Source organism: Leptonychotes weddellii, chromosome 8 (assembly GCF_054177405.1).
Source record: "Leptonychotes weddellii isolate Sample4059 chromosome 8, ASM5417740v2, whole genome shotgun sequence".
In the NCBI taxonomy this organism is placed as follows: Eukaryota; Metazoa; Chordata; class Mammalia; order Carnivora; family Phocidae; genus Leptonychotes; species Leptonychotes weddellii.
This window is the reverse complement of record NC_138376.1, coordinates 4,306,501-4,321,706: the sequence shown is the minus strand read 5'-3', so window position 1 is coordinate 4,321,706 and position 15,206 is coordinate 4,306,501.

Sequence of the window (15,206 nt, the reverse complement as noted above, 5' to 3'; positions counted from 1 at the left end):
TGCCAGAAGCGGCCGACGGAGGCCCCTCCCCCGCCGTCTATCCTCCCGAATATCGCCTCGGATTCACTTCTCCGCACGTCCTACCTTCCAGAAAGTGGTCGCTTTTCTGATGAGAGAGTTGTTGCTCTTCTTTTCTTCGATCTCCTGTTGAGTTTGTAGGTGTTCAGAATGGTTTGATCCCTATCCAGCTGAATTCCTGTGAGGAATCGAAATCCAGGTCTCCTACTCCTCCGCCATCTTGCTCCGCCCCCCCCTTCACTCTTGTTTTCTTAAAATTATCTGAAATATTCCAAGTTGTGGGATTTTCCCTATTTATTTATTTATTTAATGGTATTCTATGAACTTTTAATCTGAGGATAATATTCATCATAAATCTGGGAAAATATTCCCTAGTTCTTTAAATATGTCCTTCCTTTCAATTATCTTGTTTTTTTTTTTAATTTTTAAAGATTTTATTTATTTATTTGATAGAGAGAGGGAACACAAGCAGGGGGAGTGGGAGAGGGAGAAGCAGGCTTCCCACGGAGCAGGGAGCCCAACGTGGGACTCGATCCCAGGACCCTGGGATCATGACCTGAGCCGAAGGCAGACGCTTAACTGACTGAGCCACCCAGGTGCCACTTTTATCTTGTTTTTATTTGGGGAATTTCTACTATGTGAATGCACTTCTCCTTCTATGTTCTTTTATCTTAATTTTTATTTTAGAAATCTTGTCCTTTTATTCTTTCTAGGTGCCTTTTTGAAGAGTTACCTTCCCTGACCTAGCTTTCTCTGTTGTTGTTTGCAATGTTTATTCTATTTTTGAAACCACTTACTGAGTTCTTTAACTATTTCATTTTTCAGACCCAGTGTCTTCATCTAGTTTTTCTAAATGATGACCCATTTTTCTGTCTTATCTTTAATATCTTCCCTTATCTCTTTGAGGACATTAATCACACTTACTTTAAATTTTTCTGTCTAGTATATTAATTCTGCTTTGTCTGTTATAGTTTTCTAAATTTATTGAATTTTTAGAATAGTAGTTAGGTTAAAATATCTGATTCCTTTTCCTTGTGAGATGACTTCCCCTAGGGTATGGTAATTTGTTCTTGGGAAAAAATACTGGATTGTGTTCCTCCCAGAATATTTCAGAAGGGGAGCACATTTCAGGAAGAAGATTCTTTGGGATTGCATTCCATCGGGATGGACCACTCTCATTTCCCTCCCCCTGCAATAGCACATTACTGTGGGAAATTTCTTTAAACCTCCCAACTCAGTCACTGCTCTTCCCCACGTGCTGGCTCCATGAGTTGTAATCATCTAACCCTCAAGATATTTTGACAAGGAGAGGAAATGCTCAGAGTCTACAGCGAGGCTCACTTGTTGTTGTCCGCTCCCTAGCTGGGCCAGAGCACTGTTCTCAAGTTGCCCTGTAGTTCCAGGCCGCACTAGGCTGCTATGACCTTGGATTTTACTTTATATTATCTCTTTTCTTTCTTCTTTCCCCCCTCCCCTTCCCTTCCCTTCTTTCCCACATAAGCAATGGAGTGTTCAACAGTGTGTTAAGTGATGGAAAGGGGAATAAAACAGAGTGACTAGAAAACTCTTATTAATGTCTATTCCCAGATATGGCTCCTAGCCTCTCCCTTTGGGTTTCCATTCCTGCCCTCAGTTCTGTGCTAGAGAACTCAGGCTCCTTCTGTGACCCCCAAAGGGTTGGCAAGATGTCTGTGATATTCTCTTTAACCCCTCAGTCAACCTCCCATTTCTGTGACATCTCCAGTGTTGGTTGGAGGAGGCCACCTAATTCCGTGTCAGTTCACCATCTCATCAGGGGAGAAATCCAGTTGTTTCTTTAAGAAAAACTTAAGGGGCAACCTGGATGGCTCAGTCAGTTAAGCATCCAACTCTCAAAGCTTGACAGAAGTGAACGAGGGATCAAAGAAAGCCTCAAGAAAACAGCATGCATGCAATACACATAAAGCTGATTCATCTCTGCCATAATTACAGTCTCAAAAAGGTGAGAAGAAATGAATAAAACAGAAAAAAGTGTTCATGTTTAATTAAAAAAAAAAACTTCAGAAACGAAAGACAACTGAATCTGAAATTTTAAGAAGCACTTGGTGTTTCAGGAAAAACAAAGTTATTAGCACAATAATCAGACCCAATACGAAAACCATTGGACTACTAGACTTCACATATAAAGACAGGATCTTGAAAATTAAAGCATGGAAACCAAGGCACTTTAAGGGGAAAAATAATCAGTTCTCAGAAGATCTGACAGTAGTTAAGCCCCAAGGAAAGACACCGTAGTCCTAAAGAAAGGCACCCAGCCAAAATACCATTCAAGTATAGAACAGACATTTTCAGCTTACATGAATTCAGAGTCTTAGTTTTCATAAGCTTTTTTTTAAATTTTTTTTTTTTTTAATTTGAGAGAGAGAGTGTGCATGCGTGAGAACAGAGGGAGGGTCAGAGGGTGAGGGAGAGAGAATCTCAAGCAGACTCTGCGCTGAGCATGGAGCCCAATGCAGGATTCCATCCTACGACCTTAAAATCATGACCTGAGCCAAAATCAAGAGTTGGAAGCTTAACTGACTGAGCCACCCAGGCACCCCAGGAGCTTAAGCTTTTCTTTTCTTTAAAAGATTTTGTTTATTTGTTTGTTTGTTTATAGAGAGAGTGAGAGCGAGCAGGGGGGAGACGCAGAAGGAAAAGGAGGGAGTGAAACTCAAGCCGGTCCATGCTGGGTGCGGAGCCCAATGCGGGGCTCCATCTCACGACCCATGAGATCATGACCTGAGCCAAAACCATGTTGGACACTTAACCAACTGAACCACACAGGCACCCTTAAATTTAGTCTTTATTGAACCTATACCTCTGGTCTGTGAGCTTCACATGTGCTTCTCAGTCCCACCCACACTCCCCCTGCCTTAGAGGGGACAGGATGGCTAGGCAGGGGCTGGGGTTGGATATTTCCTTTCCCCAGGTCAATTAGACTTTGATAAAATCCCAGCAGGTTAGGCTGTTGTTAAATACTTTCTCCTGAGGGAGGACCTTGTTAAGAGAAAAAGAATGCTTTGGCCTGTTTCAAAATGGTTCCCTTTTTCCTCCCCCTGCTGGAAGCACAAGGGGATTTTTCTCCATATTCACTGTGAGAACCTAGCAGAGATGTGGGAGGTAAAACTCACAACAACATGGGAGCTCCTCAACGACTGGATCCCCTTGGAGTTTTTACGTCTTGGGGTTGCTCACATGGAGCTTCCTGCAGTTCATCAATTACAGTTCAGGTTTCCCTGCCCCACGCTGGTTCCTGCAGATGTTGCTGCTCTGGTAAGTTGTGATTCCATATATTTGCCTGTTGGTCTCTCCAATTTGGGGGCAGCGGTTTGCCCTGTGACCTCACTTCTCTTTCATATCTAGGAAGAGCTGTTGATTTTTCAGTGTGTTCAGTTTTTACTTGTTAATAGGATGGGGGGGGTTGGTTTCCAAGCCTCTTACATGCTGGTCTGGGTACAGGAAGTCCTATTGCTCATTCTAAAATACCTAATAATGGTTTGTACTTGCATTCCCGCCATGTTGCGGGGGGGCTGAAATGGGTTCTGAGGTGCTTCTGTAGACAACCCTTTTACCTTAGTCTTTGCTCTAAGAGAATTTTGTTTTGTTTCTTCATGGCATGTCATCTAACTGAAGAAATCTGGGCCCCACACACTTTCTTTTTTGAGATCACAGCTCTGGGCACCTTCTTTTTGTGTTATTTTCACCCCTGTTCAGTTTAACAGCCATTTGGAGTCTTTGTAATATATATTAATTTTCAAGGTCTTAATGTTAACTTAAAAATGGGAGAGAGGAAGCAGAGATATTAATAAACTTCCATCTTAAAATTGTAAGCTACCTATTTTATTTGGCAAAACAGTCCCTCCCCTTTTTTTCTGTCTCATGGCAACACCATGCTCTAGATGTTTTCCTAAAGAAAAGAGCCATCTACCTAGATCTCTACCGTTAGCCAGAATGGAATTGTCAAGAGTTTTACAATCATGAGTCTGCTTGACGTTCTCCAAATTGAGATCTCCATCTGCCACATTAGTCTGTTGTCCCACACTTGGGAAAAAGAAAAAAAAGTTTCTGATCTTGATGTTCAGGACAAATCCCAGGGGTATTCCTCTCTCTTATCTTATCATGTAGATAGAGCAAGTCAGAGTTGTTAATCAGTTGATTATGAAACCCAACTTTTTCTAACTTTTCTGCTAAAAATGGTCTTCTTGACCAGTGATCTAATCATCTCAAGGACTGAGAAATAAAAAGAAATTTTTCTCCATGAGACTATTGGTTGTTCCTGGGTAGAGTGGGTAAACTGAGGAAGAAGGATAACTTCACCATGATCTAGGGGAGTCACTGAGTGAATATATGATGCTTGTTTTCTGTCCCACAAGAAATGATGATGAGATTTTCAGATATATTCTTGCTGATATATAATCGAAATTGGGAGCAATGTGCTGTTGTGCTCCCACCTCCAAATTACTCAACTGGAACACAAGAAAATTCAAAATGTGATTTAAAATTTTGCTGCCAACATGCCAAATCACTAGTGATATTTTTTCCTTATATTTAATATAGTCTTAGAAAATTTAATTAACCTATAAAATTAAAGGCAAAATTGTTTTCATACCCACTCCTTTTAAATGAAAGGAACACTTTCTGTATCATCAGGAGTACAGAGGAAACAGGGAAAGAATGAAAATTAGTATGTCATTAATTGTATTACTTCTCCAGACAAGTGACATCATTAGCAGTAACGCATCACCATCCAAAGTTTTGTTTCCCGTCCATCTCCAATGAAGTTGAGTTACGTAGAAGAAACACCCCATACCTTAAGGCTTCAGTGTCTGATAGACAAGTCTGGATAACATACAACAAAACATAAACAGGAGACAAATTTCAAAGGCATCAAAATATCTGAGAGACAACCAAAAGGTTAGGACCTCTACGGTCAGATTCATGAGAATTCCATATTTAGATTGCGTTGTCACCAGGGGGATTCATTGTTTTTCTTTGGCTTAAATATATTTGTGTCTAATGAATCATCCAGGAAATATTTATTGGGCACCTACTGTCTGAGAAATAGCAATGCTAGAGACATAGTGACAGACAGAAGATAAATCAGGCATGGATTCGTCCTTTTAATAATTTACAGTGTAAGGGAACAAAGATTCTACATAACATCAACTAGAAAGCAGAAGATAGTGAGTGTAATTGAAAGAATATCTGGATCCTCCATGTATTGTTGTACTTTGTTGTTCCCCAACACAAACTCAATATGAGGTTTAGCTCTGTCTGTGATTTCCACATCAAATATAAAAGAAGAAAAAGAACAAAACACACAGAATTTGTAGATTGTTTGAGGGCTTGGTGGAGATGGAGAATGACTCATAGCATATAAATAAACAACTTAAACTTCATGTTAGAATCCCTTTTATTAAAATTTATTTGGCCATCCTGCTATCTTGATACCCATTCAGGCCTTGTATACAAGTGCCATTTTCATCAAGAACTGGTGTGTTTTTAAGATTCTGTTCTTTACTCTGTGTCAGCAGCCTGCAAATGAGTATATCCTGTATATCTCCACTAAGAAAAAGAATATTGTTTCGGGGCAAATACGGAGATTTCAAGTTTTTCATTACTTTGCATAGGATTCGCAAATGCTCATAGTAGACTATTTATGAGGCGTGGGATGTACACAGGGCATTGCTTTTCCTTGGGGACCCAATTACTTCTGTGCAGTCCCTTTATGTAGAACCAGTAACCTACAACATTGATTCTTGGAATGAAAATTGGTCATATGAAAAATGGCCCCTGGGAAAAGTCATAGAATCTCAGGATATTAGGCCTTGAAAGGATCACAGGGGTTCTGAGCTTAACCTCCTTACATTATAGTTGAGAAAGTGCAACATAGAAAGGTCTACCCAAGGACACGAGGCTATCTTATGGGATCAAGCAATTTATAACCTTCTCTTATAGTTCCTAAGATTTACATGCCATAAAGTGGTTGTGTGAAGTCATAATACAGGGGTTGTAGGACAAGATTTCGCCCTTGAGAATTGTTTTTAAGACCCTTAAAATTTATGTGATTTTCCGTTTCCTCAGATTGATCATTTCTGGTGCTTTATAGTTGTGAGTTAATGCATAACCCAGGTCCAAATTATTTCCAAAGGAGAACAAATATCAATTCACAATACAATATAGAACTTGATGTTAATTTAAGAGTCAAAATGAAACCCCCTTCAGAATTAAAATCTTTTCTTCTCTAAACTCCTCAACACTTACCCATATATTTAATATTGCTATTATATCTTTACTACTCATGTAATTATTTACATACTGTATTTCTACTTATGGATCATAAGCACTCTGAAAGCTAAGACTGCCATATTGCCACCTCCCTCAAGGGTTACCCCTGTGCTTTCATATAAAGGTTTGCTCCATAAATGTTTGATGCTTTAATGAGTAAGTGAAAGGAACTTTTACCTACTAAATTTAAACTTAATACCTGATATCCTCTTTTAAAAAGAGACATATGGTAATAAAGGTAAAATGGAAGAAAGACCTACACTGTAGGTGAATGACTAGCTTTTCTGTATGATTGAAGTCAACCTTTTGTCACAGTGGAATATCACAAATGGGACTGATTTTTCTATTCATAGCTACCAAGATTTTATTCTTTCCCCTGGTCAACATGCTTTACTTTTATTATGCTCCTTTATTTCAAGGCACTTAACACATAATGACTTATCATGCAGTTTTCTGGTCTTTTTCTTTCTATATAATACTATTTCTTTTTAGATTTGACTTGCAATATAGATTCATTTTAGCAGTCACACAGTGATTTCATGATGAAGATGATTGTAGGACTTGGCATTTTTCATTTTACATCATTATTCCTAATTGCTGACTCTCAGCATTATTTGGAAGGATTTTTCATATACTATCTGCAGATTCATCCTTTGGACCATTTTCCACTGTAGATGAGGCTGAGGCTGGTAAGATCAACTTTGTTTTATTAAGATCATCCGGATACAGTCATTCATGAATAGATTTTAAAAGTGTTAGTCCACATTGAGGCTTTGCTTACTTTCATTTTTAATGGGAAAAGCTTAAGGCCCTTCAGGTCGAAGCCATTTACAATCAATAGTACAAAAAAATCATTAAAAAATAAAATAATCCATTATTGATGAAGGTGGATGATGGCATCATCCTGTGTTAACATTTCTAAGTTCCAACAGTTACTAATAAATCTATAGAGTGGGGAACATAAAATATTTAAAAAATGAATAATTAATTTGCTAGAGGATCATTCATTAAGGTTAGAAGTAATTCGCTAATATGAAAATAAGCAATAGAACCAATACTTTAATTCATTCCTGAGAAATTACCATTTGGTTGAGGAATAGAAAAGATCCAGGGAGATTGAGAGAAAAGTTATTAATCTCAACTAATTCATTTGAAGGAAGGATGTAGGTTACATACAGGTCGTTGAAGTTTTATTTCCGCTGTTAGCCATGCTTTGTGTTTGTAGGACTGAATAGCATAGTGTAGAGATATTCATGCCTGGACACTATTGCGAGTAGTGTAGGTGACATTTTTACTCTCTAAATTGGTTTTCCATTTGGGGAGAAATCTAAAGATTATTTCCAGAAAAGAAGTCTGTATTCCCTGCTGAGGAAGCCCAAAGTGGATCCCAGTGGGCTGAATAGATGTATCCCTTTCCTGACTCCTGCCACCTGATACAGAGACTCTTGATCTCAGCACAGCTCCTCCCCAGGACTCTGACATTTGAGGAGATGACACAAGGTGCAGGGTCAGGGATTTTTTCTGATGCTGTGCTGGAGATGGGAGTCAAGTGTAGGGCATTCAGAGGCTAGAGTCACCATCCTCTCTGTAGTAGGAATTACCATGTCCTCTTCCCTCCTCCATTCTTCCTCCAGCCTGATTTTTCTACCCTTACCACAAATGCTTTCAGCCACCAGTTTCTGATTAAGTTAGCCAGAGTCCCTGTTGATTTATCTGGACTATATTTTCATCAATACATTGGAGATTAAAAATTGTACCTATTAGATTGTTTTGAGGATTAAATGAGATAATGTGGAAAGTGCTTGGACCTTGGCTCATAGTAGATATTCATTTCCATCAGTATATCAACAGAGTTGATGTCAATTAGATTTTGCCAAAAATATTTTGTCTTGAACAGACTAGTTATTTACATGCTATTTACATGTAGTGGACTAGACCAAATGACCTTTTATGGCTTCCTTCATTGATTTCCTAGAGGCTGTGTATCCTCTGGGGCAGCAGTAGTTTTGGATTCTTGAGCAGGATGAGGATGTGTTTCTCAAATGAGCATTGCATGTTCAACACGTAAGAAGATGTCATTAGAAGTGTAGTAAATAGAGATCACAGCATAATTTTAGAAATACACATCAATGTTTTAGGTCAAAGTGGAAGAAATGTTATGGCTGAATTTATAATTATATTTCAGTGGATTAGAAACAACCTCTTTGTGGCTGCTTTGGGTAGAGCTTGGCCAAGGTCCCATTTTTTTTCTGAGGTAGGGGTCTAGGAAATGGCTGAGGTCTCACTCTACCTTCCTTAGGTCATGGAGCCACAGGTTCATATAAGACCATATTCCCAGGTTGTGGCAGAGGAAGTTAGCTTCTGTTTCTTTATAAGAGTCTCTCTGTCTTACTTTCTTCTGGGTCTACCCAACATTAATATCTGCATCATGTCTCAGTGGAAAATGAATATACCAATTGGGCTCGTGCAGAAATTAGTGTTTTTCACCTAGATTGCTTCACTGTTTTGAATTAATTCTGTATACCCATGACTAGGAAAGATTATTACTGTTTGCAAGTGGGAAATACTAGGCATGAAAATGTTACATAATTCCTCCATGTGAGAGAATTTCAGAGTGCAGCTGGGAATGAAATATTTAACCAAAATCTCTTAACTTCATCATCCATATTCTTCCCTTTCCATCATGCTTCTTTCCTTCATTTTTCTTTCATTCTCTTGTGTTATTCCAAATAGTTTTTGCATGCTCATGTTAGGGGTGATGCACTCTGCTAGTTTCTGGGAATGTCGAAATAAGTAAGGCATTGTTCTCACCTAAAAATGTCTCACTCCAATGCAGGAGATGGACAAATGAATAGAACATTATAATTTAGCAATAGATTATTTCATGCCTACCCCATCAACCACTAGACCATATGCTCCAAGAGAGCAGAGACCATCTGGTTTATGGCACAATGCTTAACATATAGTAAGCATTTAATACATATTTGTCGAATTGATGAAATAGGTAAACAAGAGGAGGGGAAGCTCATCAGAATGGTGAGCTAATTTTATCTATTTTCCACAAAAATGACCAGAGGATCCCATTGTGTGTTGTATTCAATATATTTAGTGCTTTGCTTCCTTGTTGGAAATCTGATTTTTATATGCCAGTAAGAAATGTGGGTAGGAAGCAAAGAATAGACACAAACCCACAGACACATAGACATAAAGAATGTGTGTTTTGTTTTTTAGGTTTATGGTAATTTTGCTATTTATATCAGTCCTGGGTCTTTGTTATCACATGAGTGATATAATTGGAAGTATTCGTTCTTGCCTTGGCTAGCCCACCTAGTACTCAAGCAGTATATATCATTTTTATTCATTATGTTGGCTTGTCTGTATCCCTGTAGGTGAAGGATGATTTTTCAGTGATGGATGTTTTAATTCTTTGTCCAGCCTAATATTATAACTCTGCAGTTAATGCACTTTCTCAATCTGACATCTCCCACTACCAGCAAATTCTTCCTGATATTCAGATGAATGATTTCTCTCCTCTTACTTTATTCCAACTCTTTGAGACAGCATACATAATTCTTCTAAACTTTTTTTATTTTAGTCTTATGAAAATATGTACTAAATATGAAAAATCATTCAACATAATAAGAATGTAAATATCTAGACTCACTAACCTTCATTTCTCTAAACTTTATCCCTTGTAGTCAATTACTGAGTCAATTTAAATTCAATCTTTTCTTGTCACAATTAGATGGGTCAAAAACTCACTTAAGTTGTTAAGGTAATTTTGCAATTTATGCTAATTATCTAATATCCTCATCATGCACTAAGTGCATCTTTTACACACTTTTTTTGCTAAACTTGAACTAGAAAACAGATATTCTAGATCTTTGCTTCCTGAATAAATGAAATACATACATAAATCCCTGAATAGGCTTTCAGGTAATAATTATAGTCATTTCCGTGTACTCTTCATTCTTTTATATATGCATTTACTCATTCATTCATTCAAATATTTGTTGATCACTGTAAGACACAATACTAACAGTACATACTAGGAACAGAATAGAGAAAGACTAATTGCAGGGAAATATTATGAATTGCCTCAGCTGCCAAAGGAAATATTCATTTTATTGATCAATATTAGCTTTTAAATTATTTGTGCGTATTCATATTTTACATTCATGTGGAGTATTTCACATTTTTATTTACAAACATTTAACATGACTGATCAGTAATTAATTTTTCCCTCAAATTCATTCTTTACAAAAATGCTTTATCAATGTTGATAAGAAGCATCAAAGATGAGTCAAGTATTTTAGGCTTTTTTTGTTTTTTAGAGAGAGAGAGAAAGAGAGAGAGCACAAGCGGAAGAGGCAGAAGGAGAGGGAGAGAGAATCCCAAGCAGGCTCCACACTCAGCACAGAGCGCAATGTGGGGCTCCATCTCAGGACTCCAACATCATGACCTGAGCAGAAATCAAGAGTTGGATGCCCAGCTGACTGAGCCACCCAGGCGCTCCAAAGGTGAATCAAATTTTGAGCTCATTATTCACCCCTTCATCATGGGAATAGTAGTATCACTTTACCCTAATGGCAACTTTGTCCTCCCCATTCACAATATTTGCACAATGCTTTTCACTCCTTCATGTTCTTTGCATCTCAGATTTCACCTTCTGCCTTAGTCCAAGCCATGGACCTGCTTGTGTTAGGATAGGCTAGGGTGTGTTATTGTTAAAAATTAAACATGGAGCCCAACACAGGGCTCAATTTCACAACCCTGAGATCATGACCTGAGCTGAAACTAAGAGTTGGATGCCCAACCAACTAAGCCACCCAGGTGCCCTTTCTATTTTTTTAATTGGATTATTTGTTTCTTAGGTGTTGAGGCTTATAAGTTCTTTATATATTTTGGATACTAGCCCTTTATCAGATACGTCATTTGCAAATATCTTCTCCCATTCCATTGCCTTTTGGTTTTGTTTATTGTTTCCTTTGCTGTGCACATTTGCTTGGATAATTTTGACTTTCCTCAAACTCCAAACTTGGCTTCATAGTCTTTCTTCCTTAAGCAGCTCCTTATCCAAACTTCTAACTTGTTACCCAGTGCTCCCATTTGACCATCTCAAAAAACTTAGAGTTGCTTTAAATCTATTTCTCCACATCTGTCTACATCATTCTTCAAAGACTCAAGTTCTACTGGTGACCACCTTGGTGCGATCACTTCTCCATCTTCACTCTCCTTTCCCTATGCTGTGGTCTGGTCTGGTCTGGTCTTCTCCCCTGTTCCTTGATTTGTAAGCTACTGAAATAGTTATTTAGGTCTCCAATCAAATCTACATAAAACTACCAGAACAATCACTATTAGGATTTTGCTGACATTCACAAAAATCTCGATCTCTTTATTAATACTGAAATCTCTGCCCCTTTTCAAGGCTCCTCCTAAATTGTCCAATACCTTGATTTGTACCTATTTCTCAATATACACCCTCTAATTTTATCAAGTATTGATTTTCTGCTTTACACACTTGTCTTTTCTTAGTTTGGGCTTCCTTATCTCACTTCCAGTTGTTCAAAGCCAAATCCATCCCTCTGGGGCCCAGCCCAAAAATGGTCTTGATCTTCCCTGCCGTCTATTCAGTTCATGGCGGCTCTTCTGCTCTGAACTACACAAACCCTTGATTAGCACAGCGTTAGCATGAAATTGCATGTCATTTGAATTCACTCATTCATTCGATTAGTATTAATTGACTGGCTATATGTAAGAAAACATGCACATTGCTGCAAACGCAAGTGTAAACAAAGCAAAACATGTTTTGGCTCTCACAGAGATTGCTATGTAATTGGGCAGGCAGACGTTAAACAAATAATTACCCAAAATAAATATATAATTGTAAATGATGATTAGGACCATCAGGGAAATTTACAGGGTACTCTGAGAGAGACTTACTGGAAGAGAAATTTAGAAATTTAGAAATGTAGCAGAATATAGTGCTAAGCTTACAGACACTGGACAGAGGGTGTTTGAGGTCAATGCTGGCCTTAAATATTTGTAAACTGTGAAATCCTGTGCAAGCTGCTTAACCTGTCCAGACCCCAGTTTCCTTAGCTATGTCATGGGGATGATAAGTGTCCGTACCTTGCAGACCGTGTGAGTTAGCTTGCATAACGTCCATCTCCAACTCTGTCTCCCTTATTTCCAGTATGGTTATGAGCAAAGCTAAATACTCTCCAGGCCTTCCTTGTAGCACCATTTAGAGGTCATATGACATAGTTCTGGCCCCGGATGAAGGGACTAGGGGCTGTCTGAAAAATCTTTTTATTTTCTGATATGAGATCACGATAAAAATATACTGGCTCTCTACGGAGCTCAGTGTGTGGTGGCTAAGTCCATGCCCTGTGGTTTGTCACTTTCCAATGAGTCTTGCAGGAAAAATCCCTGAGCCAAGGTGCCTTAATTACACCTCTATCAATCGCAGTGTGAAAGTGCCCAGCCTAGCCACCATGGAAGACTGGATTGGACCTGTGCTCTGCGTGCCTACAAAGTTCTCTCTGTTTGCTGTAGCTTTATCCCTGCTCGGTGCCAGCGGGGATGATGCAGCACTTTCTCCCCAGGCAGAGCTGCTGAGCCTACACGGAGCTTAGATGGAGGTGCCAGTGTTTTGAGTATCCGCTCTCTGACATTTCCTTTATATGCCACTGTGGAAAACTGGGAAGAGTACTCAGCTAGTTGACATATATCCTCCTCCTCCTCCTCATCCGTGTCTTTAGGAGGAAACAGGAGAAATCTTCCGTGGCAGTTCCACTGCTGGCACAATCCTGGCTGGATACTTGATAAAATTAGAGGGTGAATGTTGAGAAATAGGTACAAATCATACTCAGTCGTGGCATTGGGCCATGGGATAAATTGCAGACATTAAAGAAGCTCCTGCCCTAGGAAAACAGGTTCAGACCTTTACATACTCCTGTTAGCCCTTCTTCTCTCTTGTCACCCACCCTTTAGCTCACAGGGACCTCTGCCCAAGCAGCTCCATCGTCACCAGCCTGGGCCTGTCTTGCTCAGTAGTGCCCAGCACCCTCTGATTTACTTGGACCCAAAGTCCGGCCAAAGAGACTTGTCTTTGTTTTCGGTTCCTTACAACACTTCGTTCTTGGCTATGGTTAATCACATTAAGTTATGCTCAGGTATCATTGGGGTTGTTGCTAAAAGCATCACAGATCCCAATAATTTATTTGTAGGCTAATAGGGGTCCTAGTGAAAAATCCGATGGAATTAAATTTAGATACAAATCATATTATGAGTTAGCCACTTGGCAAGAAGACTTTGTGCATATCAGTATAATCTTCCCAAACCGGTGGTGTGGGTGCTATTATTCCTAAAGTATAAATGAGGAAGTAGGAATGTTACAATTTTTTTCACACAGCTAATTAGTGATGAAGTTGAGGTTCAAACTTAACACCCAGTCTAGTGATAGTTCTGTGTTGAGGGGAAAGTATAGCCTAATGGTTAAGAGCATCAATCTGGAGCCACACAAGTAGGCTGGGTACTGGCTTTGCTGCTAATTGGCTGTGTGACCTTGGACAAGTTCTTTAATATCTCTGTGCCCTTGTTTCCTCAGATGTAAAATGAAGACGATAATACTAATAGCTACCCCATAGAATGACTATGTGAGGCTTAAATGAGTTAGTGTCTGTCAAGGGCTTAGAGTAGGACCGAGGCCATAGTAAATGAGGATCAAAATGTTGACACTTAATCCCTGGACAGTGGGGTTGTTAGTGACTGGGCATTTTTGTGTCTCTAAAACAACATCACATAGAAAACTGTCTACCTGATAGTGCTTGTGTATGGATCTTTATGAGATACAAGAAAGTGTTGTTAGGGAAAATTCTATAATGTTTTTCCACGTAGGACCCACTAAAGTAAAATAGACAATTCAGGAAATGTGGGACATTTTGATTATACTGTTCAACAGAGGCCCAGAGATAAAAATACCACTTTCAAAGAACCCTTTTGAAGGTGACTTAAATGGCTCCATTTGAATCCATATGACTCCAGCTGGGCAAATATCAGCTTGTTTTCCACAAGTCTTCCAGTACCTTCCAAAGCAATTTAATTGTCATTTGCTGAGGTAACCATCTTGGTCTATTAAATTCGCATTTATACTCATGAAAAGTTTTCCAAACCCATCCTGTATTGCTAAATTACAATTGCATTGATCTTACATACATCACTTTAAGGCATAGCCATCTAACTTAGAGTATAAATACCTCATCCTTCTAATGTGCTTTGCATGAAGTGACATAGGAGTTAAATGCAGCTGGGAAGGTCTGTGGCATGATTCTGAGCATGCAGTGGTACCCACTATATTTGGTGCTGATGTGATGAAAGCTGACACCAAAGCTAACATTTTGCAGTAGATCAACCCCTTTTATTGGCCTAAAAGGTATCATCTTATCCAGTGAAAAGTATTATCTGCACACACATTTGGTTATGAAGATAAGCAGCATTATAGAGAGTAAGCCCATAGTCTGCACCCCACGAATTCTTTATCAATCTGTGAATTTACATCCGATTCAATGCAGCAGACAGTCAGTGAAAAGCTTTGCCCTGGAAATTCTAGTTGTATTAACAGAGGTGTATAAATAATACCACCATAGGCCATTAATCATTCTAATTAGAAGTACCAAGAGTCACAGAAATAGGGGGACAGGGCACAGGGGGAGATACTATACCCAACCACAAAATGCTAATTAGCCCCAAAGTGGGCTAATTAACCAGGCAATGCTACAGCATACTATTTAAGGAAAAAATCAGAGCACTTTACCTACATTGTCTCATTTAATATTTGCTTAATATAGTGAAATAGGCATTATTTTCATGCTTTT